The 27,526-nt window shown below is 42.7% G+C and overlaps 1 long non-coding RNA gene across 2 annotated transcripts in view; it reads left to right on the top strand.

The window, feature by feature from the left end:
* The window catches only part of LOC310707551, an 88,333-nt gene that overhangs the window by 28,374 nt on the left and 32,433 nt on the right, over nucleotides 1-27,526 (top strand). Inside the window, exons 1-2 of one of the 2 annotated variants that reach the window (XR_014526571.1) lie at nucleotides 13,472-13,546; nucleotides 18,401-18,443. The exons of the other annotated variant lie outside the window; for it this stretch is intronic. This is a non-coding gene — a long non-coding RNA (uncharacterized lncRNA). Of the gene's footprint in view, nucleotides 1-13,471; nucleotides 13,547-18,400; nucleotides 18,444-27,526 lie in introns of those variants that run through there. 2 annotated transcript variants of the gene reach the window in all.

Genomic DNA, 27,526 nt, shown 5'->3' with positions numbered 1-27,526 from the left:
ATGTGAATTTCTTCTAATATGTATACATTTTATGCAATTTCCCCTAATATACACATTTTTGTACATTTGCAGATGTATTTTCATGCAAACTTGAGCTGGAGAACGATACTGCAAAATTCGGAGAAATGCAAATGGCAGGCTTTTGGTCCATGTATTGTTTTGGAAAGCATGGCATTAGTTAGGCCTGCCTTTAAATGAAAACTGAATTGAATTTCTCCCTCAACCCTGGTAGTGCAATGTTAAATATGATGTTGGCTATCTGCCCCCATCAGCAATCTAGTCACTACATTAGATGCACTACCTGGAACTTCATGACCAGGACAGCCCCACATGCAGCTCATTGCAGTAATCCATGGGTAGGCAAACTAAGGCCCGGGGGCCGGATCCGGCCCAATCGCCTTCTAAATCTGACCCGTGGATTGTCCGGGAATCAGCATGTTTTTACATGAGTAGAATGTGTCCTTCTATTTAAAATGCATCTCTGGGTTAGGGGCATAGGAATTCGTTCATTCCCCCCCCCCAAAAAAAATAGTCTGCCCCCCACAAGGTCTGAGGGACAGGGGACCAGCCCCCTGCTGAAAAAGTTTGCTGACCCCGGCCGGGTAATCCATTCTCAGGTTTAGCAATGCAGGGACTAGAGTGGCCAGATTATCTTGATCCAAATATGGAATATGAGACAAATACTGTCAAATAACAGTCAAGGGTGCATGTGGTGCATTCTGGAGTAAACAGTGAGGTGCCGGGAGGCACATATTGAAATATGACAAAATGGCTGCTATTGGCACGAAAAATATGTACCAGTTGCTACTGTCACACACAAAAAAGCCACACACACACAAATCCAATTTAGTTAACTGTTATAGTCACTAGTCCAATTGCATACTATTGCATACCCTCCAACATTTCTTTGATGACAATAGTGACGTCCCATTCCATAATGATAATTTTACTATTTATACCCCACACATCTTATTCGGTTGCCCCAGCACTCTGGGTAGTAAAAGCATAACAAAACATTAAACATTAAAAAAAACCACACCTTTCCTATACAGGATTGCCTTCAGACGGCTCGGGGTTGGATAACTCCATACCCTCCAACATTTCTCCAATGAAAATAGGGACATCCTAAGGAAAAGCGGGACATTCTGGGATCAAATCAGAAACTGGGATGGCTTCTCTAAATCAGGGATGTCCCTGGAAAATAGAGACACTTGGACACTTGCTATTGCATTAGTAATTTTGTACTATTGTCACAATTAGTATTTATGCAAATATATGTGAACAACATTTGAGAAATTGAACAGTTCTTCTAGACCTATACGTTGAATGCCATTGATTGCCAAAATAAATTTCTTTTACAGTGAAACTGAACAGAGAACACATATATATCAGTTGATAAAAAAAAAGATTGTTCAAGGCAGTTATGGTTATAGTACCGCAGGGCATAGTGAGCTTTGTATGTGTTTAAACACACCAACTACATAAGTTATTTTTGGTTCAGAGAATATTCCAGTGTGGTCAAATAGTTGCTAGTATTTTACATGCAAATCAACCAGCCTCCCAACTCTAGCTCAGAAAACCCCCAGTTTGTTTGCTTGCTTAATAAAGGTTGTTTTAACCTTTTCACTTTGTGAACCACTGCCAAACTCCTAAAAATCAAAGGCACTGTGGGAGTTCCAGTTTCAATGAAATATTAGCAGGTAGGTTCAACTGTAATGCCATAATAACATGGATATCTCTAATCCAAAGGCTGCTGAATAAAAGTTGAATTAGATTAAGTACATTTTGGGAAAGTTAGCTAATTTGGAGCTTTTAATGAGATTGGCTAGGGTAGTCTGGGTTAAGAAATATATAAACTTTGTCAAATAAACCCAGCCAGTTTTGAAAGCTATGCTCTGCAATATCGAAGAGAGGCACATTGATAGTGTCTGTGATGTATCCAAATGTCAAAAAATGCATAATTTATGAATCTATCTTTTATTATGCCTTCCTCCCCATCTCAGATATACTGAAATGACCACATCCTTTATAGTAGTATTCTCTCTCTAGAGTCGACTGCACATTTAAGGTGTAAACAGGTGGTTTTCATTATGTATTGGCATCTAGTCACAGACAGAGATGAGGACTTTCGTTTTGCACCGCAAAAGCCCAACCTAAAACTAGATGCAATAGTCAGCCAAAGGTTGACTTAATGTATTTCAGAAAACCAATTGACCTGAAGTCTATGTTCTGTTCAATGGATACAGGTAATGATGATGGCAGGAGTTGCAACGCAACTGAGATGAAAGGCCCAAGGCTAAGCCTCCGCTTCCTTTAAATCTTACAAATTTAAGAAATGTGCCCAGAAGCCAATTATTGATGTATAAAATGCCCTTCATCCCAAATTGGATTTCATGGCAGCAGGCAAGCAAATTTCAATCACAAGAGTATTGAAACACAAACCAATAATGCAATAAAATTAGGAGAAATGGGAGTAAGCAGGATATGTCTCAAGCACCCAGTCCTTTACTTTAAATGCACACATGACCTGGATAAATGAATTCCCTTTTTGCCTATTCATCCTTTACCTGAGTCGCTAAATGTAAAAAGAATGAACTTGCCCCATCATTTTATCAGCTAAGGATGCTGGGTTTTTTTTAAAACAAAATTAAAAAGTTTTTATTATTAAAATAATTCAGCATCAGTACACATATATTGCGAATATACAAGCATACAAACATACATTTCATACAGTTCTTAAAAATGTTCAAACATACCTACACCCAATCCCACAGATAATTCCTTTTTCCCATCACCATCCACCACCCCTCACCACACCTTTGTGTTAGACTTCCAATCTACTCAATTGCAATTTCTTTCCACTTCTATTACTTTCTTTCACACACCTTTAACCTAATTTCATGCTCCTTTTTCTGTTACACATTGTTATCCATCTTATTTAGTATTTCAGTATTTAAAACAGAACTTGTTTATTCTAATAGGAGTTCTGATTTTTCAATATGGTTTTGCAAGTATCCTTTAAACACCTTCCAGTCCCTGTCTATCTTCTCTTTTGAGATCCTTCCCATTCCTCCCATTGTTTTGGATATATTGTAATACTCCAATAATTTGGCAAGCCACTCTTGTCTTCTTCCTTTAGACTTCGTGGTACTGTTCCCAATAGAAAACCTTCTGGTGTTTTCCTAAATGAATACCGTATTTTTTGCTCTATAAGATGCACCAGACCATAAGACGCACCTAGTTTTTGGAGGAGCAAAACAAGAAAAAAAAAAATTCTGAATCCCAAAAGCCAGAAGAGCAAAAGGGATCGCTGTGCAGCAAAAGCAGCGATCCCTCTTGCTGTTCTGGCTTCTGGGATAGCTGCGCAGCCTGCATTCGCTCCATAAGACGCACACACATTTCCCCTTACTTTTTAGGAGGGAAAAAGTGAATCTTATAGAGCAAAAAATACGGTATCTGAACATTTAAGGATGCTGTTTTATTTGAGTTACAGTAGCTAACCATTTGGGGATGGGCACTGGCAGCGTGATACCGGTGGGGTGCCATCACGGCTGCCCCCTGCCTGCGCTGGGCTCCACGCCCCTGCAGGTGATACGTCACAGCCCCAGGACGCACACCATGCCCCTGCAGGTGGTGCACCACACTCCCAGGATGCGTGCCAGCCATGCCCCGCCTGCTCTCCTCCCCACCCGCCCAGTGCTGGAGCATGAAGCTCTGCCAGTGGGGATGGGTTAACCTCCCCTAGTGCTTTGTGGACAGTGGTCTGGAGAATGTGCCCCTGGATAAGTGGGCAATAAAAGTTGTTGTTGTCTGCATCCATCTGTATTGGGAATCAGTGGAAGAGTGCACCTTTAGGGGTGTAGTTAAACCATTGGAGAGTTACAGGGCATGGTGTGGCTGTAGAGACCAATACAGGAGAGATATGCTTCATTGCAGCTGGGGCAGATGAAGGCATCCAGTTGTGCTGACGCAGGTGTGCCATTGTGCTTCTTTCTGTGCTGTTCCCTGCAGAAGGATAATAATAGGCTGGTAATGAACACACCTGGGAGTTTCCTTAATGGACAAGCAGACCCTCGGAGCTGTTTGCACAAACCTAAGAAAAAATAAACAGAATGATAAACAATTAAAGTAGGTGTTACTTATTGAAAATGAGAAAGGGGTTAGAATATAAACAAACAAAGGAGTCATGTGAAAATTCCTACAACTGAATCGAGGGAGGGGGGAGTGAGCTCTGATGGAAGCTTGGAAAGATCCGTCTCAGAAAACACTGTGATTGGAGTGCCCTGGGAACATAATTTGTTGTAACCGAATGCTCGGCCAGTCCACAGAAACAAAAGAGCCTCTATTTCTCCATCTCTTCTTTTCCTCCCCAGTTTTGCTCAGGGTATTTGCCTAGTCAGCTCTGTTTTGCTGTTAAAAAAAGGCAATTGCCATTCTGCTTCAGATGACAAAATTCAGTGGGGCTTTTGCACAGAGTGACTTGCCATTTCAGGGAGTCCCTGGTATGACTTGAAACACCTGATTAATGGTGCAATTTGACTCAGGTATATGAACACCTCACCCAAAGCACCCTTCACCTCACAATTCAGGCAGAACACATTGCAAATGTACAAATCTATATATATAGAACAATCCTGTAAAGCAAGTGAGTATTATTATCCCCACGTTGCAGATGGTGGGCTGAAGCTGAGAGTGAGTGGGTTGTCTAAGAACTGCTCTTGGATTTGTTGCAGAAGCAAGGCTTAACCCACAGATGCCTTGATTTGTAAATGAGTCTCTTAGCCACAATGCCACTCCAACTCTCTGTTTCTTTCAAGCACAGTAACTACATTTTAAGGAAAATTGTTAGTGATTTACAGGAGCTGCACCCAGCACTGAGGTTTTAAAATGAACTCTTTCCATCAGTGCAAAGTGAATACTTTTCCAAAAGCAGGTGTACATTGCTAGATCCATGCTATTTTGAATTTGTAGTGCACAGCAGGAAGCATTTTCTTCTGAAAATACATTAAAATACATGAGCCCATCTGATCTTCACAGGGTTAAACATCATTGGTTTGCCACAAGAAGCTGATTAACAACCCTAGTGGATCATCCCAGCTTTGAAAACAAGTTGTATACACATGTGATTCCTCTTTTTATCTAAATACATCCAACTATTCTACGAGCTCAGAAGGATTTCTTTCTTCTGGTTTCTTTATTACTTGGTAATACAACATGCCCCTAGGAGTACAATCCGATTTTTGATTTTTGGATGAGCCCCTGTGCTATTTGCTCATTGATAGAAGGATTCCCTTACATTCAGATACAAAATTTGCAGTGTTCCAAACTGGACATTTGGATAGAAGTGCGGTCCGGGTTGGCGGAAGGAACTGGACAAAATGTGGATAATTTGGGAATATGAATATTTCTGTAGTGCCTAATGGAAATAGCCTGTATGAAGTGACTAGAGTTTGATGGGGACATAGAAATTATTGAGTCTCTCTAATAGGGATGCTTGAATAATTTGTTCCTTGCAAATTCTGATGGGAGCTGACTTGTTCCACACCTTCTGAACTAATGTGCAAATCAGAATGAAATTAGTCTTCCGATTTGGCACTTTATGAACTTTGTGAAAAGCTCACAGCTCAAAAATGTACCAAAATACACCAGAAAGGTTTTTTGTTTTTTTAAAGGATATAATACATTTTGAAATGAGAGACTCTATTTCAAGGTTATGCATTTAAATGCCAATATTTAAATACCAATGTTCACATGGTGTTCTTTTTAAATAAGGGAATGGGGCAGAACAGATTATGTTGGGTTTGGAACTTAACAGGTTAAGTTGTTCCCATGATGCCACAACATTCTGACGTCAGCTTTCGAAGCTGGGAGGAGTTTGGGAGGAGTTTTTCAGTTCTCTCTCTGTGCTGTGAGGGGAAAGGAAGCAGCTTTGTCATGGCTGCAAGTAGTCCTGGATTTTCCGGAGATTTGTTGGAATAAACAACTGTAAATAGACAAACCTGTACTCTGTGTGTTTGTCAAAAGGACGTGATAGCTTTTCCCGCTGTGTAAACTCTGCTACGGCGTGACTGGAGCAGCAGAAGGAGCAGAGGCGCGCAGAGGAAGTGTGCCGGACCTGCCGGATCTGCCATAAAGAGCTAATTGGGGATCGTAAATCAATTAGCGAGGGTTACGCCAAACAATCAATCAATTTCACAGGTTATGGATGCTTAATCACCGATCGTAAAGCTATCACTAAAGATATGCCGGGAGCTTTGAAGTCTGCGGTTTATAGCAGAGAAGCACGGCAGGAGGCGGAGGCAAGCGGCTAGCTGAAAGACGCAGAGATTTGCCTGTGTTGCTGCGGAGCTGAGAGCTGAGAGCAGCAAGGAATCGTTTCTCCATGGACAGGAGCCAGGGGAGCTGGTGATTTGTGAGTACAGCTTGGGGCGCCTGGGGAGAACGGGAGACCATGGCAGATAGCCAGGAGGTGTTTCAAGCTCCGTTTGAACAGCTTGAAGAACTCACCGCCCAAGCGTGGAATACCTGGGCAAGAAGGGTGAGAGCGTGGTTTTTAGCCACGGAAATTTGGGACATTTCCCAGAGATAACCAGTGGAACTGGTGGACAGAGATGACAGAGATGCAGAGACGCTGCAATCTGTTTCTCTGGAGGAGAAAATGCAGAGAGAGAAAGCTGTGAGAGCTGAGATCTGCATGTTGAAGGCAGGTGTTCATGCTAAGTTGCAACATCACCTGAAAAGTGTTGAATCTGCGTGTGAGGCCTGGCGAGTGCTGAAACGTCTGTGTGAAGACTCAGCAGGAGGCCAAGGGCAGAGGAAAGCTGAAAGCCGAGAGATGGCTGGAGCCCCTGTTCCTGATGGTTTAGCCTCAAGGAGTGCTAGTGAGCAAGTTGGGGGGGCGAAGGGTTCCAAAGGCAAGTTTAAAGAGTTTTCCACTGTGCGTGCTGGAGTGGAGTTCAGAGGGGGCGGATCTGGCAAGGAGTGTTTTTCCGGAAGAAGGAGGGCCAGGCCAGTTGAAAAGAGCCCCGGGCAGTGTTTTTCCACTGAAGTTCGTCGTTGCTACATTTGCAAGTCAGCTGACCACGTACGTCGAGACTGCCCACAGAAAGCGAGGGCAGCTGCACAGGAAGGCTTCAAGGACACCTTCCATGGGAATCAGTCGGGTTTCCATGGGAACCAGTCTGGAAGAGGAGGCCAGCGTGGGAACGCAAGAGAAGGACGTGGAAAACAACGTGAGGGGACGTATCAGATCACAGCTAGTCTGGCTTTGTCTGAAGACAGCTGTGGGACAGGCTCAGAGCTTTGTTTTGTAATTGACTCTGCAGCAAACTGCAATTTGATTCCAGAGACTCCTGCTGTCGAGAGGTGGACTTGCAAGGCAATCCCGGCTGGGAAAACTGTTCTCTTTGCAAATGGGCAGAAAAAGAATGTAACTAATTCTGTACATGTGCATTTTTCTATTTTACAGGAGACGTTGGAGTGTTGTACCGTTCCTGGGATGCACCACTGTCTTTTATCTGTGCCTTATTTGTTGAAAAAGGGGTTTAAGGTTTGTTTCGAAGATGCTGTCTGCACAATCTCCAAAGGAGGGAGGATGCTTGCCAAGGTTAAAAAGGGGCAGAATGAACTATTTATTCTTAAATCACCTCTGGAGGGTGAGGGGAAGGTTGGGAAAGCACAGGCTCTACGTGCTGAAGTCAACAATCATGTGTCATGTGCCCATGCGTGGCATGCACGAACAGCTCATGGTTCTCTAGAAGAACTACAGGTGCTGTCTGAGTTTTCCAAAGGTTGTCAAATTTCAGAATGTGGATATGCTGTGAATTGTGAAACTTGCAAACTGGCAAAGGTAAAAGGATGCAGTTATCCAAAAGTGGAGAGGGTAACCACAAGACCTTTTGAACTGGTTCACATAGATTTGTGGGGTCCCGTAAAGGAACCAAGTCTGGGAGGTGCCAGGTTTCTGCTGACGCTGCAGGATAATTTTACGCAGAATACATGGACCCATGGTCTCAAATCCAAGGATGATGCAGCACAGCTGATCAAAGGTTGGATTGAGGGGGTGGAACAAAGGTTTTCCACCAGAGTGCAAGCTGTCACAAGTGACAGAGGAGCTCAGTTTACAGGGTCTGCTTTGCAGAAATTCTTTCACAAGAAAGGGATACGTCACACAGTGACTTCACCCAATCAGAGGGGGGTGTCAGAGCTCAGGTGTCAGGCTCTGGTTAAAACTGCACAGGTGTTGCTGAAAGATTCTGGGTTACCTCCAAGGTTTTGGCTGGAGGCAATCAAGTATGTGAGCTTCACCTGGAATCGTACCTACAATTCCATGGTAGGTGACACACCGTTTAGGTTGTTGCATGGCAGGAAACCCCAGATTCATTTTTTGCGTATGTTTGGGTCAGGTGCATCTGTGCCAGTACCTACTGCTTTGCAGGGGCCAGATGGATCCAAGTTCCGGAAAATGATCTTCTGCGGGTATGAGCCAGAAGCACGTGCATGGAGGTTCGCATTTCCATCAGGTGATCAGAGTAAGTTACTGATCAGTAAACACGCTGAGTTCTATGAGCAGGATAAAAGGTCAAAACCTGCTGTCATGCGTGATGTGCTCTCAGAATGTTTATCTGATTCTGAGGAGGAAAGGGAGGCAGAGACTGATCCCGGTGATGAGGGCCAGGTCCAAGATCAGGATTCAGAATCCAATGATGATGATCAGGTAACTGACCAAAGTCAGGAACAGGAGGAGGTATCTGTAGTTTCTCCACAAGATGTTAAGGGAACACCCAAAAGCGAGCCCAGTTCTCCTGTGAGTGTAATGGAGAGGATTCGAAAACGCTTTAAGTCAGAGGGGGAATCCCGTGATGCTGAGGACACATTTTCTGGTGGCGGTGAGACAGAGGTAACATCTGAGTTTGTGACCAGAAGGTCTAGTCGCACAACAAAGGGCGTTCCACCTGAAAGGTACCAAGCCACAAGTGCGTGGGCAAAATTCACACAGTGTGATTCTGGGAATGTTGAAGGGGTTCAACAAGTGCCGGGGAACAATGCCGGAAAGAGGCACAAGGCAAAGGGAAAGGTGTTGAACTCAAAAAGGTCTTGTCAGAATTTGCGGCAAGAGGGGGTGTTGGGTTTGGAACTTAACAGGTTAAGTTGTTCCCATGATGCCACAACATTCTGACGTCAGCTTTCGAAGCTGGGAGGAGTTTTTCAGTTCTCTCTCTGTGCTGTGAGGGGAAAGGAAGCAGCTTTGTCATGGCATGGCTGCAAGTAGTCCTGGATTTTCCGGAGATTTGTTGGAATAAACAACTGTAAATAGACAAACCTGTACTCTGTGTGTTTGTCAAAAGGACGTGATAGCTTTTCCTGCTGTGTAAACTCTGCTACGGCGTGACTGGAGCAGCAGAAGGAGCAGAGGCGCGCAGAGGAAGTGTGCCGGACCTGCCGGATCTGCCATAAAGAGCTAATTGGGGATCGTAAATCAATTAGCGAGGGTTACGCCAAACAATCAATCAATTTCACAGATTATATTGAACTAAGTTATGTCCAGGTTAGACATGTTGAAAATAATGGTTCTAAGTTAGTCATGCCCATTGATTTCAGTGGATCTCTTTTAAGGAGGATTCACTTTGGATTCACTCAAATGATTTATGAACAAACACATGCAAAACTTACATGAACCAGGAGTAGACTGATCTCTCCATCCTTCCTAATTACTGATGTGCTGTCTTTCACCTCAGAGACACCGGTCCTAAAGGATCTTCATTGGCTCCCAGAGTGTTTCCAAGCACAATTCAAAGTGTTGGTGCTGACCTTTAAAGCCCTAAATGGCCTCAGCCCAGTACACCTGAAGGAGTGCCTCCACCCGCATCTTTCAGCCCAGACACCGAGGTCCTCTTCTGAGGGCCTTCTGCTGCTTCCCTCACTGTGAGAAGCAAAGTTACAGGGAACCAGGCAGAGGGCCTTCTTGGTAGTGGCATCCACCCTGTGGAATGCCCTCCCATGAAATGTTAAGGAGATGAGTAATTATATAACATTTAGGAAACATCTGAAGCCAGCCCTTCTTAGGGAAGTTTTTAATGTTTGATGTTTTATCGTGTTTTCACTATTCTGCTGGGAACTGCCCAGAGTGAATGGGGAAACCCAGCCAGATGGGTAGGGGAATAAATAATAAAAGCATTATTATCATTATCATTATCATTATTATCATTACAACAATGCCACCTGCCATCTACATTCCTCCATCATCTCATTTACTTTCTGGATACAACATTAATCAATTTGTTTGGATACAACATCCTCCTCCTCTCTCTGCGTCCCAAAATTCATAAGCAAATGTTTTCACTGTCAGCACAAAATGCAGTTCAACTTTTCTAATAAATGTGCTGCACCTGGAGGCAACAATATCCTTGTGTATAAATCTGGGTGAATCGCAAGCTTCCAAAGTTTCATTTCTGCCTTGATCCCCTTGAAAGTAACCCCCCCCCCAAAAAAAACAATATCATTTACTAATGCTTTGCTATTTTCATGGAAACAACACAGATTTCTGAAAACTGAAGAGTGGACATACTGTTATAAAGCCTTTCTTATATTCTGCCGTTAAATAAATAAATAAATAAATGGAAACTTTTTTTTATTCTACATGATTGCAGAAATGAACTTGAAAATGCGTGGGACAGTGGGTGGTGTAAAGGACCACAACATGGCAATATGATCCGGTATTGAACTGATTGGTGTGAATTAATTACATATACATTGGTCCTTTTCATAGGACCAACTTATGGCAAGAGATTAGCCTTAGTCCTTCAGTCACCCTCCCTATATGTTTACTTTTAGGATGTCAATATGGCATAGGATAGCAGCAGAGGTCAGAGTACTGCTGTTACTGTTGGGATTCATAGGATGCTGTGTAAGTAAGTCTGCAGGCTTCAGTTTGCAACAGGCTGATGCAATACTCTCTGTGGAAGTGCTGGGTCAGAATGACTCAGCAGTAATGTGATTGGCTGTGACCAGTTTAAAAGTAAAGCCTGTCCAATAGTAATGGTTGTGTAGATGAGTGTGGAGTCTTCTTTTGCCTCAAGGTGCAGGTACTCTGTCTGATTATATGAACTGCTTCTGTAGATATTTGTATATATATTTAGCTCACAATAATAAATACTGCACTAAAGAACCTGGGACTCTGAGCATTCTGCTAAAGTGCCGCGAGGAATTCGCGACAGTTACCTCTATGCATGCATGCTTGTATATCTGTTGGGTATGGCTGACTGTCTGTATTTAGGATACGCTGGTAATTATTATGGTCCACATATGTTAGTTGGTTGCATTTATATTGCTCTTTAAGAGTATAACTAATTCTTAACTGTGCTGCTCTAAACTACAGAATGTTTTAGTTTTTTTATTATTTACTGTATTTTTTCTTGCATTTGACATTCATTTGCAGTAAACAGCTTAGATATCCTCCCCCCAATATGAAGTGGTATATGAATCACCTGGGTGAGACCAGAGCTGGGGGAGTGGATGTAAAGGTTACCTTTGTACAGTGGGCTAGTTTCTACTCATATTTACACACACCCCTAACCTTCATCCAGACAAACAAGAGTTCAAGGACTCAGTTCAGTCCTCACCCTGGAAAAACAACAACACCCAGGTGCAAAGATAGGTGTAACCTGAGGTGTGATCTGGAGTTTTGAGGTCCAGATATATCTGAGGTTCCCAATGCCTTCTCTAAATGGTTGAACAGTTCGATGCAATATTCATATCTCCTGTGTTTTGGAACAAAACAGACTTAAGGATGGATTATTCCAGAAAGGAATCTGAATGGAAAGGGCACAGGCACTCCATTGTTTAGCAGTTAAGCTCCCTGTCCCTTAGCCTGCCTTTTAATCAATCACCACCATGCCGTCAGAACCCCAAAGTGCCTGGTCATCAGCAATCATCTTGGTTAGCACGATGGCGCTGATGAGCCTGAAAGACTCCTCAAAGGATGGCTTGTCTTTTGACCGTTGACAGCTATCAGCAACCGAAAAGAGAAGAGTGCATTTATTTAGAATTTGAAATCTGTATGCATTGGTTAAGATCAAAGATGGAAGCTTGTCACCTGTCTGTCTAAAAAGGATAAACTCTGTATTTTTCCGCTCACGGGGCCATAATCATTTATATCAGATCTCTTCCCCTCCCAGTGTGGGGGGAGAAGGGAGAAAAGCCTTTAGAAATGAATGACAAGCAGATGGCATATCATTTTCCAAACTGGAGATTTTTGGATACTATTTGTCACTCACTGAACGGCGACAGCATGCCCCTTTTATTTATAGCACAGTGAATAGCCTGCACAGTTTGCTATCATGCCTGATACTCATAGGTTTATTGAATCTGGAACACATAAATTAGGACTGCTTGTGCTGCTGTGGGTTTTGGCTCAGAGCTTTCTAAACCTGCTCCCGTTGCAAGTTTGGAGTTCTCTGGGCACCAGCTGCCGCCAGCTGCCTCTCCTACCATTTGTGATGCCCGCCAGTTGACATCAGCACTGAGGTTTTGATGTTAATGTGAGAACACACAGATGTACATGTGGCCTCTCTAAGACATCCCATTGTGGTTTATGAACCTGCTACAAGATTCCTGCTTTCATGTTCTGTGGTTGCTTCAACATACCACAATCTGGAGTTGTTCCAGTGCAGGTTGTAACAATTGCTCAATCAGTGGACTTGGCTGGGCAGCAGGGACAACTCCCAAGGGACTTCAGTTTACATTGCCAATCAGTAGTGGATCTGTTGGCATGAACTACCTCTCTGCCCTTTCCTGGCCCTATATAAAATACATGAACACCATAAAGCGATGTTCTGTTTGCTGGTGTGCTTGATAAGATGATGCCAGCATGCCCTACCAAACTCAATAGCCCATGGCAATGAGTAAGTGACAGGAACAAGGTAGGGCTAGGGCAACAGAAAGGGTGGTGAACAGGGTCCCTCAGCTCAGGGTCCCTCAGCTGGGAGCCAGTGTGGTGTAGTGGTTAAGAGCGGTAGTCTCGTAATCTGGGGAACCGGGTTCGTGTCTCCGCTCTTCCACATGCAGCTGCTGGGTGACCTTGGGCCAGTCACACTTCTTTGAAGTCTCTCAGCCTCACTCACCTCCCAGAGTGTTTGTTGTGGGGGAGGAAGGGAAAGGAGAATGTTAGCTGCTTTGAGACTCCTTAAAGGGAGTGAAAGGCGGGGTATCAAATCCAAACTCCTCCTCCTCCTCCTCCTCCTCCTCCTCCTCCTCCTCTTCTTCTTCTTCTTCTTCTTCTTCTTCTTCTTCCTGTCCTATTCACATACCACAAGCCACTCCTCTTTTGTAATTTGGTGGAAATGAAGCCATGAACAAATAAGAACCGGTACTGGATATCACTTGTGTTGCTTATACTGACATTACTCACAATGGTGAACATTCTTAGCACCCCTGTCATCATGAAACCGAATGTCACTGCCCACCTGCCATTGTCCTAAAGTCAGTTGTGAGTGAGGACTGGAAGCATTGGGAACCACTTTCCTGTGGAATGATTTCAACACCACTTGTGGGTGTACATAAATATGACCTCAGTGGCATTAGTATATGTGAAAGGAAGGGAAGTCGTTTTATCAATGTTCAGTGCTCCAATAAGAGTTAAATATTAGTGTTCATTGACCCTACAGATGTTAAGGTTATGTATTCCAGAAACAATGATATATTTTGATAGAAGCATAGATTTGTAGGGTCGGAAGGGACCCAAGGGTCATCTAGTCCAACCCCCTGCAATGCAGGAATCTGAACTAAAGCATCCATGACAGATGGCCATCTGACCTCTGCTTAAAAACCTCCAGTGGAGGAGAGTCCACCACCTTTCGAGGGAGTCTCTTGCACTGTCAAACAGCTTTTACTGCCAGAACGTTCTTCCTGATGTTTAGTCAGAATCTCCTTTCTTGTTTGTTTACTTTCAGTTGCACATCGGAACCAATCAGAACATGCTAACGACATTCTCAGTAAATTCACAGGATCCTCATCCATGCAGTAATGGGTGAGCGAGGCAATAAGGTCTCATTGGTCAGACCAGCAAGGAACCCTGGATGTCTTTATATAACACATGGAGAATTAACTGGCCTACTCTGGCATTTTTGTGCCAGACCTTGAATGATATGACTCCTTTCCTTGAATGCCTGCCATTTGGCTAGGGGTGGATGGTTACACACAGGCTAAATCCCACCCTGGCTAACTAAATTGCATCCCCCAGGCATCCAGTCAGCGACCTACTCCAGTCTCAATTCCTAACTGTCACGCAAACATATTTTCCTGTGGGAAACTCCAGTCTATCCCCATAAACCTGCAGCCTTTTGTTTGCTGTAAGTTCCCTTTATGTGAAGACTTAAAATTGATCACTGCTATTAGATGGATTGCAATGGCAAAATGTCTGTGAGAGAGTTCTCATTCTCATCCTTAATCCTCGCCACATGAAATTAGGACCTGTGGGGAGCAGAGTTTGCCAAATGAATCAAAAAATGGTGTGGTGTGCTCTTTATGCTCTTGTTGAAAGGGGACGAGGTGTGGGAAGACAAGCAAACTGTGATGTGTGACAGCAGTGATCTATATTAACAGGCTCTCTGCGCACATTGTAGACTGTAAATCTGCTATATGGCATCTTTTCTGCAGCTCAATATGGTTTACATTTAATCTGTATTATTCAATATGCTTTCTATCACAGATGGGGATCTGATTTACTCAGCTTAATATGGTTTAGGAACCAATTTGCTACTTCTTCAAAGTGTGTGTGTGTGTGTACATGCAGATGTACACACATTTACGAAATTAATTAGACCCAGACATTTACAATGTCTTTTGAATTATATTAAGGTTTCCTGCAACTGTAATAAGGACAGAGTTGGCTTGGCACTTAAATTTAAACACACACACGCACACACACGCACGCACACACGGCTAATGCCATGGACTGGCTGGATGCAGAAGAGTGGTAGGAGGCAGCAGTTGGGGAACCCCCAAGGGAACCTGGCTCAGAGCCAGGAGATTGGTGGTGGGATGACGTTTGTGATCAGAGGGAGAAGAGGGAGCAGACTGGGAGGAGGACGTGTTGGAAGCTGAAGAGGCAACAGGGTTTCGTGAGCAGGAAGAGGGTGTGGCAGAGGGCAGTCCAGACTCAGAGGCAGCAGTGGAGGGGAGTGAGGAGGCAAGAGTGTAGGCAGGCTGCTGAAGAATCCAGGGAATCTCCCTCTCCTGCTGTGGCCAGCTCCCCTTCCCCCTGCTCTCCCCAAACACAGAGAGAAATGAAATGGGAGGCGTAAAGAGAGACAAGACAACAAAGCCTTAGGCTGCTGGGGAAGGAAGTGGTGGGAAGGCAGGGACCTTTGGTCCTCACAAGTGGGGCAAGAGTTGCTGTGATGACTACACCTGAACTGTTTTGGTTTCTTTGAATAAAGAGTTAATTTCATTGACACCAGTGTCCTTTATTGCTGACCTACTCCTGACTCCAGCTGCTGACAGCTAAAGGAGAAGAATAAACTTCTGAAGAATAAAGGTAAAGGGACCCCTGACCATTAGGTCCATCCAGTTATGACTGACTCTGGGGTTGCGGAGCTCATCTCGCTTTATCGGCCAAGGGAGCCAGCGTACAGCTTCCAGGTCATGTGGCCAGCATGACTAAGCCGCTCCTGGCGAACCAGACCAGTGCACGGAAACCTATTTATCTACTTGCACTTTGACATGCTTTCGAACTGCTAGGTTGGCAGGAGCAGGGGCCGAGCAACGGGAACTCACCCTGTTACGGGGATTCGAAATGCCGACCTTCTGATAGGCAAGTCCTAGGCTCTGTGGTTTAGACCACAGCGCCACCCGTGTCCTTCTTCTGAAGAATACTTACTGAATTAATGCTTACAGGCACCTGCCTAGATGGGCCATGCATTGGTTAAACAAGTGGTATAATGGATTGAAGAAAGTTTTTGTGGCTGCTTAAGTAATGTGCACTTTTTTGTTTATTTGGTTGCAATGTGTGACAAAACTCCCTGGAGATGGTATAATAACTGCAAAAAGAACAATATGTGTTCTTTCACAGCTAGTGTTAAAAGAAAAACAATGGCTGTGTTTAACGTGATTGCTGTAACTTTAAACATCTATCATCCGAGACATTTGGAAATAAATGTAGTCTGCAATTCACAGTGAACATTCGGCTGCACTTAGTTAAGTTAATCAGGTACGTGTATAATCACGAAAGCTGATGCTGAAATTACTCAGTCGTTCTGTGAACATTTTCGGCAGTGCTGAATAACACTTTCCCAACTCCTCCTGAAAAGGTACGCTTGCTCATTGACATTGCCCTGAATCAGGTCATTGTGTAGCTCAAGGGTAGGGAAACATTTTCAGCCTGAGGGCTTCATTCATTGCTGGCCAAACTTCTGAGGTTCAGCTGCCAATGGTGGTCAGAAGCATAAGTGGACAAAACAACAAATGTACATTTTTACGTTTGTACAACAGGTTAGCTTCTACATACCCTTCCACACACCTCTCTGTTTTCCATCTAGGTAAGGAAGAGATGTTGTTAAGAATTCAAGGATACATTTCAGCCAGGCATAAAGCACTCAGGGGGCAAAGAGGTGCCACTGAGGGATGTGAACACTTGGAAGTGTTCTGAGGGCCAGCGGGAGAGGCCTGGAAGGTTGCATATGGCTCCTCGGCCTGAATTTCCCTAACTCCACTGAGCCTTTGGGGCCTGCCAATCAGAAGGTCAGCGGTTTGAATCTCCATGACAGGACGGAGTGAGCTCCTGTTGCTCTGTCCCAGCTCCTGTGAACCTAGCAGTTTGAAAGCACGCCAGTGCAAGTAGATAAATAGGTACCACTGCAGCAGGAAGGTAAACGGCATTTCCATGCACTCTGGCTTCCATCACTGTGTTACGTTGCGCCAGAAGCGGTTTAGTCACGCTGGCCACGTGACCTGGAAAGCTGTCTCTGGACAAATGCTGGCTCCCTCGGCCTGAAAGCGAGATGAGTCCCACAACCCCATAGTCGCCTTGGACTGGATTTAACCATCCAAGGGTCCTTTACATTTACCTTTATCTTTTACCTTTCTGCTTAATGCAGGAAGCTTAGAACAGGTGACTCAGGAGCATAAAGTCCCATATCCTCACACATTCTGCCCTTACACATTCAGCCAAAAGCTTGAACAGAGCTTTAGACATGCACAACTCTAAGCTGCAACGGCTCATCAGTGTGTGATTGCACATCATGCAACATATAAACATCCTTCCCAGATGTGTGCGTTCCACAGTTTTTACCAATAGTCTTCCTCTAGATCAACATGAATGAGGTTTTTTGTTTTTTTTTTTAAATGGCTTTCTTACAATGACGTTTGAAGCACAGTTTGGCAGAAGCCTGCAGAACTTCCATCGCGAGGTCAAGTTCAAACGTGCTTCCTGTCTCACATATTGCCTGCTTGACTTGCTGCACTGAAGAGGGTAACAAGTTCAAATGGAAGGATGATGTTATCTCACCATTTCTGCACAAGATGCAGTTACAGCAGTTCAAGAGAGGCTAGAGAACCAAGTGTGGACTGAAGGGTTCAGAATTCAGGACCTTTTGTGCATTGAGGTGTGATGGATGAGTACTTGCATTTCAAAGCCCATTGGAATTCAGATTCAGCCGAAATGTTGCTGAAATTGCACTTTGCATCAAGAACAGGCTATACAGCTGTACAGGCTTAGGATGCAGGTCCCTGATTTCTGATCCCGCCTCCTCCATGCCTCGTTTTTGGGGACTTACACTGGTTCTGGCTCAGCCAGCTTTGGCTGAGCTGGCCGAGCCCTGGCTGAGCTGGGGTGAACAAGTTATGTCAGTGTATCTCTGGCTGAAACATGGTTGACCCCGGCTGAGCTGAGTCAAAAATCTGCTGCATCCTAAGCTGCTTGTCCCAGCAGGTCTTGCCCGAGGATTGCCCTCCAAGTCTCCTTTGTTGGGTCAGTTTTTCTTGCAACACAGGAATCCAGACTTCATATCATTCAGTGTAATATTCCAGTGCTGGGCTATGGCCACTACCAAAACGAACAGAACCAAGTTTTTATATGATATCTAATTTACTTCCTCTGCAAAATGGAGAGTAAGGCTAAAAAAGGACTTGGTGGAATTATTTGGCATACAATTTTAATGATTGTTTTATTGGTTTTTATACCTGCAGACTACTTAAAAGCCAGTTTTGGGAATTAAATGGTATAGCAATGGTTGTTGTTGCTGCTGCCATTATTTAGAATAAAGAACCAGGGAAACAACAGATGTACACTTCAAAATATGTTGTGATTGGTTTTAGCTGACTGTTGTTTTTGATGTTTGTCTGTCTTATGTTTCTACTTTTATTGTAAACTTATATTTTATTATATTTGTATTATTGTCATTAGCTGCCTTCAGCACCATGGGGCAGAAAGCCGGAATACAAATACAGTAAGTAAAAATTAGATTAAATTCAATGACACTCCGTTTGATGCTGCATAATAATGTAATGTTGCTCCAGGGCCTTGTAGTTTGGTTTTGCTTCTTTAAAAAATGCTGCTGCTAACCCAGAGGGGAAGGATTGGGGCAGTGGTGAGGTTGGTGGGGGTGATAATACAGCAGTAGAGTCAATCCAGCACTTCTGTCAGTGCGTTTGGATGGTCCTAACCTTGCTTCCAGTAGTGACTTACCTACTCGGAGGTCAGGTTTTTATGATTTCAGGCTTTTTTCCCCTGCTCAGGTAAGCATCTCCACCCTACCACACTATCTTTTATTACACATGTTCGTGACACAATTAGTGATTGAGCCAGCAAGTATTTAAAATGCAAATCTAAAAATCTTCTGTTGCAGAACTTATTCAAATGGATCATCCATTATATTTCACTCAGCTAAATTTATATCTACAACATAAGCTGAAAGACAACTTTAAAAGCTACAGTTTTACAATTCTGCTTCCTGAGCCACCATCAGCTTTTTATTTGGGGACAAAGAGTCAACCCACCCAATTTCCAACAGAGGGCAAAAAAAAGTTCACTTGAGGGGGAAATGTAGACTTTGTTTCCCAACGCCAAGCATACACAGATGTAGTCCATCTGCCACTGTAATATTTGTTCATCTTCTATCGAGGACAGCAGAAATAAAAAAGCCTGAAATCATAAAAACAGAATATAATCTTTCCAAATGCTTCGAAGTCAGCCTTGTTTCTGCAGAGGGGAAATTGCTAAAGTGGAGATATGCTCAGCCCAACCAAAACCATCATGGGTGAAACAGATGTTCCAGTTTTCTGAACAGAAAAGGAGTATTAAAGTTCTCCCTATATGGATACAATCCTAAGCACACTGGAAGCAAATTTCCCTGAAATAAACCCCCATAACAACTGCTTTGCTGGATCAGATTACTCTCGCGTGCCTTAGTCCAAGACTTTAAACGCTACATGGGCTGCTGAATTACTGTGCTCAGACAAAGGCTTATAGAATGCAATGTAAGTCTCCTGAAATCAGTTTAAGTGACCAATTCATCCCCTTAAACCAGTGCTGGAATCCAAACGTAGTCTTGTTGCTGAGTGATACTCAGCATTTTCCTCTTACAATGTACATGTTTATGCCCACAACATCCAGGCTACCCTAAGTTCAATAAAGCACCTTAGCATTTGCATTTTTTAAAAAAACAATGCTGATTATCCTTTTACCTGAACTCATGGGAAGAAGTCCAGTGGCTAATTCAGCCACATTTCCCACGACTTCTCCAGTAGAAATGAATGGAGATACCCAGTATTTCCATTCAGAAAAAAAGGTTCAGGAGGCATGGCGTGATATTCAATGTTAGTCAATACTCAAAGCAGATCCATGAAAATCAATGTTATAGGCTTATTTTCCAACTCTTAAATAAAGCTCCCCACCCCACTATTCTGAAATTTGCTATGAATTCCAAATCCACCCATTTCATTGACAAACTTCCCAGGCAGGAGATTTTCTGGATTTTGTAGGCCGCGCAAATAGGTTTTTTGTGTTCGACATGACATGGTGTCATTGTCCTATAGGTCAATGCTTTTTGGACCTGCAATCTAATTTGCCAGATTCTGGTAAATGCAGTTTGTGGTTGATGGTTTTGTGGTGTGTGGTACCTCAAATCAGTCAAATTCCCCTTTGAGCAGAATTAAGAACATAAGAAGATCCCTGCTGGTTTGGACCACAGATCCACCTAGTCCATTTTCTTTCTACAGTAGCCAAACAGAGGCCCATGAGGTGCCCACCAAGATAACATAGAGAAACAGCATTGTTTCTCTAAAATTTTGATTTATCAGAATCAGCTGGTTATCAGGTCTTCTGAAAACCTGTTCAAAGTACTGAGCCAAACAATTTTTTTGGGAGGAGTTTCTGAAGACTCCACAGGCACACTAAAAAAGGTTATCTGATATCATTGTGGCATCAGGTGATTGACAGGCGGGTAGCTCTGCCCACCTATCAAGCCTTGGCCACAAAAGGTAGGGAGATAACAATCTGCCCCCCAGGTTGGAAACTTTCCCCATCACTACTCCAAATGGATCAGGATTCGCTTGCAGAGATATATGAGGCTCTTTAATAACAGACACCCAAGAAACAATGTGGGTGTGAAGTGCATAAGCATTACGTACAGGGACCAAAATGGAATTTGTTATAATTTATTATTCCATGCACATAGTGGACTGAAAAACAGGGCAAAACTATATTTTGACCCTTGAGTTACAAAAGTGCTAACACACACATTGTTTTGGATAAATGAGCAGGTAACGTGCCCACTTTTTAAAATTAGTTTTGATCTTACATCCATCTAAATGTCACCAGGAGTTAAAAGAACAACAACAAGAAGCAAAAATGCCTTAAATTGAACAACAGGAAAGGACAACTATCTTTAAAGAAAGCCTTTTCATTTTAATTCTCTGGAATGAAGTTTTTTCCTTTTTTTCTGTTAGGCTTTTTGTGCCTACACTAATCAATAGCTTATTATCTTTGGTCAAGATCAGTGTGCTCCTGCTGCTTGTACCACACACAAATAAATATAGCACCATGAACATAGTCATACTGACCTTCACAAAGCTTTGCCTGCTGTCCCATTTATTTAATGGATAGCCTGATGCACTTAGGAAAATGGTTGTGTGCTGGCCAGAGATGTTGACAGTCCACTGCCTGGTTTTATCTCGTGTAATGGGATGCTGGGCACTGCAGGGTAATTCAGCTGGCTGTTTCTAGCACCATAGCCTCTAAAATTGCTGTGGCAATTGCCCAGTGTAGCCCCCCATGATGCCACAAAGTGGGTGTTGTTGTTGTTTCAGCATTGATGCAGTTATGGGTGACCCTAGGTCAAGACTGTGGAACCTATCATTGGAATCCACTTCCCATCAGCCCCAGCCAACATGGCCAGTGGTCAGAGATGATGGCCATCCAATAATATCTAGAATACGCCTGCCCTACCTCCGACATTGAAGGAAGTATGTCTCTGAAAACCAGTAGCTGAGAATCATAAGTAGTGTGCTGTTGTGCCCAGCTCCTGCTTATGGGCTTCACTGAAACATCTGGTTGGTCACTGTGAGAACATCATGCCAGATTAGATGGTCCATCAGTCTGGTTCATCAGGCTGTTTGTATGTTCTAGATGTTTAGGGAGCCCTTGAATAAAACTTCCCACAGCTCTTTAACATAACTTCATACAACACACATCCCAAAAAATCTGATTTGTTTTCTTTTGCAAGTGTTGAAACAATATTTTGCCTAAAGCTAATTTGAGGCAAGTCTTTCTGCTGAGGTAAAACTTCTGTAGGAATCCTTCAGGAAGTCAAAAAAATGCTCAGTGCCACAAAATGCAGCATATCTCAAGAGGCTTTGACAGATCTCTAGATTGTGTTCTCTTAAAAATATTGTACCCATAATATCTCATGTGGAAAAAGCCATGTTCTCAGGAGGAGGGGTCTGAGTGTTCCTCTGTGATAAAACGTACAACAGTTCTTTACACAAAGCAGAAAAATGATGATTCAAATGATGCTCATTATGTAACCAGATTTCCAAAAATATTCAAAAGAAGAATTTTAAATGAAAATGGCTGCTTTGTACATAACATGTTGAACTCAGTTTATTAGTACTGTTATTGTTGTTGACATTCCGCCCTTCCTCCCAAAGGAGCCCATCACAGCAAGCACATCAATAATTTACATTTTTTAAAAAAGGTATTCTAAATACAGTTAAGAACTTCTAAAATATTGGGTGGTTTTACTTAGAGTGGAACTATTGAAATGAATGAACTTGATGATGTTAGGTCTTCTAATTTCAGTAGGTCTACTTAGTGTTTAACCTTAGACCATATGAATAAGGTATTCAATTGCAAATTTGCCATCATGAAGGAAGTTGCCTGTTAATCTTTCTTTGGACGCCACAGAGACAACAAAGGATGTGATAATGAAGCTCTCTCCTGGAGCTGCATAGCCTTAGGCTGGATGCACACAAGAGATGGAAGGGACAGAAATTTGATTTTTACTCTGATCATAATTATGTTAAATATATTTAAGAAGAACCTATGCTTGGATAAGCATAAGCTTTATACAAATTTCTGGGAGTATCTTGATTGTTTTGTACCTGTGTTTTTGAAGAAGTTCTGGTTAGTAAAGCTTTGAATAATATTTATGGGTCTGGGCAATTTTTATCCTAAAAGGAGCCATTTTTAATGCATCCAATTGCTTTAAGCTGCACAATATTAATAACTGCAACATGGAAGGACTCGATGGACTTCCTATAGGCAGTTTCCTATAATCTTTATATTGAAAAGAAAAATCACTCCCCCTGAAAATTGTAAAAAATCTGCCTGCCCTGAAAGTCTCAGAATGTCCCCTAACCCCTGTTGCTCCTACAGAAAATAGGGGTGCATTTCAGCCCAGCTTGACTCTGATAGGGCTATCCTTTTCACTCTCACTCTGTGAGGTTTTTTCCTGCTTGGTCCTGTGTTTAGGGCAAGGCTATCCAACCTTGTGTCCTCCAGATATTGTTGGCCTACATCTCCCATCATTATTGATCATTTGCCATGCTGGCTGGGGCTGATGGAAGCACTACACCAGCTATACCAGGCTTAGGGGCTACATTCATCACATTGTTAAAATTGCTAGAAGGACCAGGCACTTTTTGCATCATTTCTCAAGGCTACTTCAATTTGCCCCCTTTGTGGATGAGCAAGCATGCCTCTGTTCCCCCTTCTCCTCCAAAGCATCTCGCCGCTTCACTTGGAGCATTTCTTAAAGACTTTAAGCAGATGTTGAGCCTCATTCTTTTGCTTCCCAGACACATGATTTCTCCAAGGCATACATTAAATACATTAGGTTTCTAGCCGCTGATCAATAAAGAGAGCAGCTGAAGAGCTTTCCCTCCTCCCTCCCTCTGCAAAGAGGCTCCTCCGTGTAAGGGAGTCATTACTTGAGCTCATTTGTCTCTTCCCTCAGCAAAGAAATATATATTAAATAAATAAACAAATTAGAGCCCATGAAGGATGTTGATAGGAAGGACTTGATTTAAAGGGCCTTCAGGAAGGAAATCCGGATTGTTAGGGTTTCTGCCTCGAACATAACTCTTTCCGTTGTGCTCAGTGGTTGCAGAACTGCGGGTAATCTTATATTTTGTATGTATTGTGAAATCCAATAAATTGGCGCAATGGTGTAATTGTAAGTGCAGCGGCATCTGTTACTGGATGCAAGCTGTGTACATTATACACCCCTGAATAGTTATAGGCTTCCCAATGTGGGATTCCTCTGTATTTGGATTACTTTTTCTTGCCTTCCTTCCTTCCTTTTTGGTTCTTTGCTCTTTCATAAATATAAATCACGGCTGCTATCCCTGGAGGTGCAGCTGATTCCTGCATACTGTAGAGAGAGCATTCTCAAAGAAGAATTGGGATGTTTGATTATCTTTGTGTCCAAGAGAAGTAGACAAGAAACCTTTGCTTTTTATCATGCACAAACAAGGTGTGGGGAACACACATTTCTACAGCTACTTTCTGGTGGAAAGTTTGGTCTGCAAGCTATGATGTTGTTTTATTGTACATGTAACACTATGCTTTGTGTATCAATATTGGTTGCAAAACCAGTACAGGGATAAAGGTGATAGTCTTCCAGACCCTGATAGTGTGTGTGTGTGTGTGTGTGTGTGTGTGTGGAGAGAGAGAGAGAGAGAGAGAGAGAGAGAGAGAGAGAGGGCGAAATTTTATTTGGGTTGAATTTGATGAGATGATGAGATATTAAGCTCAGACACCCTGTACACCTGTGGGTGTTGTAATAGTCAGTGCATCTAGGGCAGGTATATTTTAAGTATTTAAAAACATTTATAAACCACTTAATATTTTTTTTAAAAAAAAATCTAAGTGGCATACAATCTAAAATAAACAAGCAATTCCTAAAACCAATTACGCAGTAACAGAGAAAAACAGAGAAAAGTATATGTAAGTGGATAAAAATGGAAAACCAGAGGATTCAAACAAGTAAAGTGTGGTCCAGTCTGATGACTGCTGCTTCACATAGGGTAGAGGGAAGGGAAGCCCAAGGTACAGGGGCAACAGCAGAAATTGCTGTGACACTAGGAATTTAACTTATGCTTCCCCATATTTGGGTCTCCAAATGTTGCTGCTCAATAACCTCCATCACCTCCAGCCAGCATGACTCAGGGATGGGAGTTGAATCCCAGTAGTGTCTGGAGAGCCAAGGTTGAAGAAGGTTGAAGAATTATGGTTTAATAATTTAAGTACATAAGAAGGTGGGCCTTCTAGATCAGGCCAATGGCCCATCTAGTCCAGCATCCTTACAAATGTCTATTGGGTATTATGACACCTTGCCCATCTGGCTGGGTTTTCCCAGCCACTGGATATGAGTGCAAAATAAGTCTGCTCACCTGTGATTCCCAGTTGTTCATAGACCAGGCATGGCCAAACTAGGCCCTCCAGATGTTTTGAGACTACAACTCCCATCATCCCTGACCGCTGGTCCTGTTAGCTAGGGATGATGGGAGTTGTAGTACCAAAACATCTGGAGGGCTGAGTTTGCCTATACCTGTCATAGACAGTGAAGGTAGAACTCTCATGCATGGCCTTACCTTAGTATTCCCCCTACCCTGGAGCTGTTCTTTGACCTGTGGAGCAAACCCTCCAGGTACCATACAGTTTTCTTTCATCTCACCTCAGTGCACCCTTGGTTTGAGCTTGCCTATCACAAACACTTGGGCCAAAACTTCTAGTTAATAAAGCCAATAGGATACTCAGTATAAAATTTACCTTCTCTGAAACCATCATATTATCTTTAGTGGCAATTTTATAAACTTTTGAACATAATTCACCTCATTTTCTTTCTTTCTTTCTTTCTTTCTTTCTTTCTTTCTTTCTTTCTTTCTTTCTTTCCTTATAAACCACCCTTCATCATAAGGTCTCAGGGCAGTTCACAGTTATAGCATATTACTTTCAAAATAACTTTCCCCTTGATAGTCTTGTCTTCTTGATTTTGCTCACTGCCTCAGTGGCATGGCCACTGTTCCAGTTTCTCTCTCTCTCTCTCTCTCTCTCCCTCTCCCTCCCTCTCCCTTCATGCTGTAAATGACAGGGTTAGACATGCCTCAACAGATCACTCTGCCTTTGCTATATTTTTCAGCTAAGAACATTTACTTGCATTTTTTTGTTGCTGTTAAGCACAATGTAAGGAAAGTATATTTTAAATGTACTTCAGCGTGTAGCCTGTTTCTCTGCATCAGAGGAAAAGGGGGCCACTTGCCTCAAGTAGCTGGAAAATGTTAAAAGAAGGTTTAAAGGCCTACTCCTGTGCTTCCTAAATCCGCCTAACAGTGGGATTTAAACTCTGCTACTGGGGCTCTTTATGTGCAAGCCATGGTTTTCAAAAACAGGCACCAGTCATTTTTCTTCTGTTCACTAACCCACACATGTGGGTCCAGAGAGGACTAAATATATACCATCTTACCAATACCTGTAATCATCCATCCCTTTTCAGGAACAATATTGCATCACTTTTTGATATTTCAGATTAGGAGCTTGCTCCATATTTCAGCTGCTATATTTTATTATCATGAGCAATTATAAGTTAGAGGAAATTCTGAGCCTCCCAGAAGGACAAGGTAACCTTAAGGCATCTACTGAATTGCTTGAAAAGGCAAAGAAAATCATTAAATTTATGGATGACATATATAAATGAGTTTCACATTTCATTGTATATAAGCTTTTATGAGTAATAATGTCTCCCCCACCAAAGAAAATGCATATTTGCAAAATACTTGAAAACAGAAATTTAAACCAATTATTAATTCACAACTTTTGGCGAGACACGGATAGAAATGTAGATAAAGTTGTGTCTTCGCATAATGCATTTAATGCCGAGGGTAGTGGCCTGTTGAGTCTAATCATTTAAGTCAATTAATCATATGAGATCTAGTTGATTGATGAACTGAACAGTATTAATTGAAACCAAAATTATAAGGACGGTTCTCTGAATGGAGAGATATAGAAAGTGGAATTCCCCAAGTATCTTATACCCGCCAAGCAACAGAGATCTCTTACCTGTTCCCATCCAGCAAGGGGTAGGGATGAACCTTGAGGGTGATGTGAAGGAAGATGGGGCACATGTGCCAATTTGCTTGGGCAAAATCTATAGTTTAAAGATATTTGGAGTTTTACTGACTCCTATGTGGAAAGGGAAGGGGCTTGCTTACAACCCAACTGTTGTTCCCAAGTCATAAATGTATCCAAAAATTGAGTGTCATTGTTCTGTTTGGAGTCAAAGTTTCTCTTCAGGAAACTGATAAAGAGACCTTTCCTTTCAATTCTGCAAAATTATTGCTGCGGCTCTCTCTACTTTTGTTGGAGACAGGATGTCAGCTATTCTCTCTAATAATAATAATAATAATAATAATAATAATAATAATAATAATAATAATTTATTTATACCCCGCCCATCTGGCTGAGTTTCCCCAGCCACTCTGGGCGGCTCCCAATCAAGTGTTAAAAACAGTACAGCGTTAAATATTAAAAACTTCCCTGAACAGGGCTGCCTTAAGATGTCTTCTGAATGTCAGGTAGTTGTTTATCTCTTTGACATTTAATTGGGAGGGCGTTCCACAGGGCGGGTGCCACTACCGAGAAGGCCCTCTGTCTGGTTCCCTGTAGCCTCACTTCTCGCAATGAGGGAACCACCAGAAGGCCCTTGGCACTGGATCTCAGTTATGAGCAAGGTAGGACAGAAAGCATACAAGTGTTCCTTCAAATTTAATTCCACCCATCTCATTTGTTTTCATGAGTCTCTAACAGCCACCAGAGTCTGCCTCTCCCCCAACACTACCCATCAGCTGGATTTCCTGGAAAACACATTTAAGGGACTGAATTATATTTTAGTGGTGCCACTAAGTTAGCAATACTATGCACAGGTAGCTGGTATAAAGGATGCTCTTGTATGTCAAGCCAGCGTACAGTTAAACCAGATTGAAAACCTGTTCAGTAATGGAGCTAACTGCTGCTAGGCTGCATAAACCTGGC

This window comes from Podarcis liolepis, assembly GCF_965112155.1.
Source record: "Podarcis liolepis genome assembly, chromosome: 5".
NCBI classification, from domain to species: domain Eukaryota; kingdom Metazoa; phylum Chordata; class Lepidosauria; order Squamata; family Lacertidae; genus Podarcis; species Podarcis liolepis.
The sequence above is the reverse complement of the archived record's forward strand: the minus strand, read 5'-3'. Positions and strand labels throughout refer to the sequence as shown.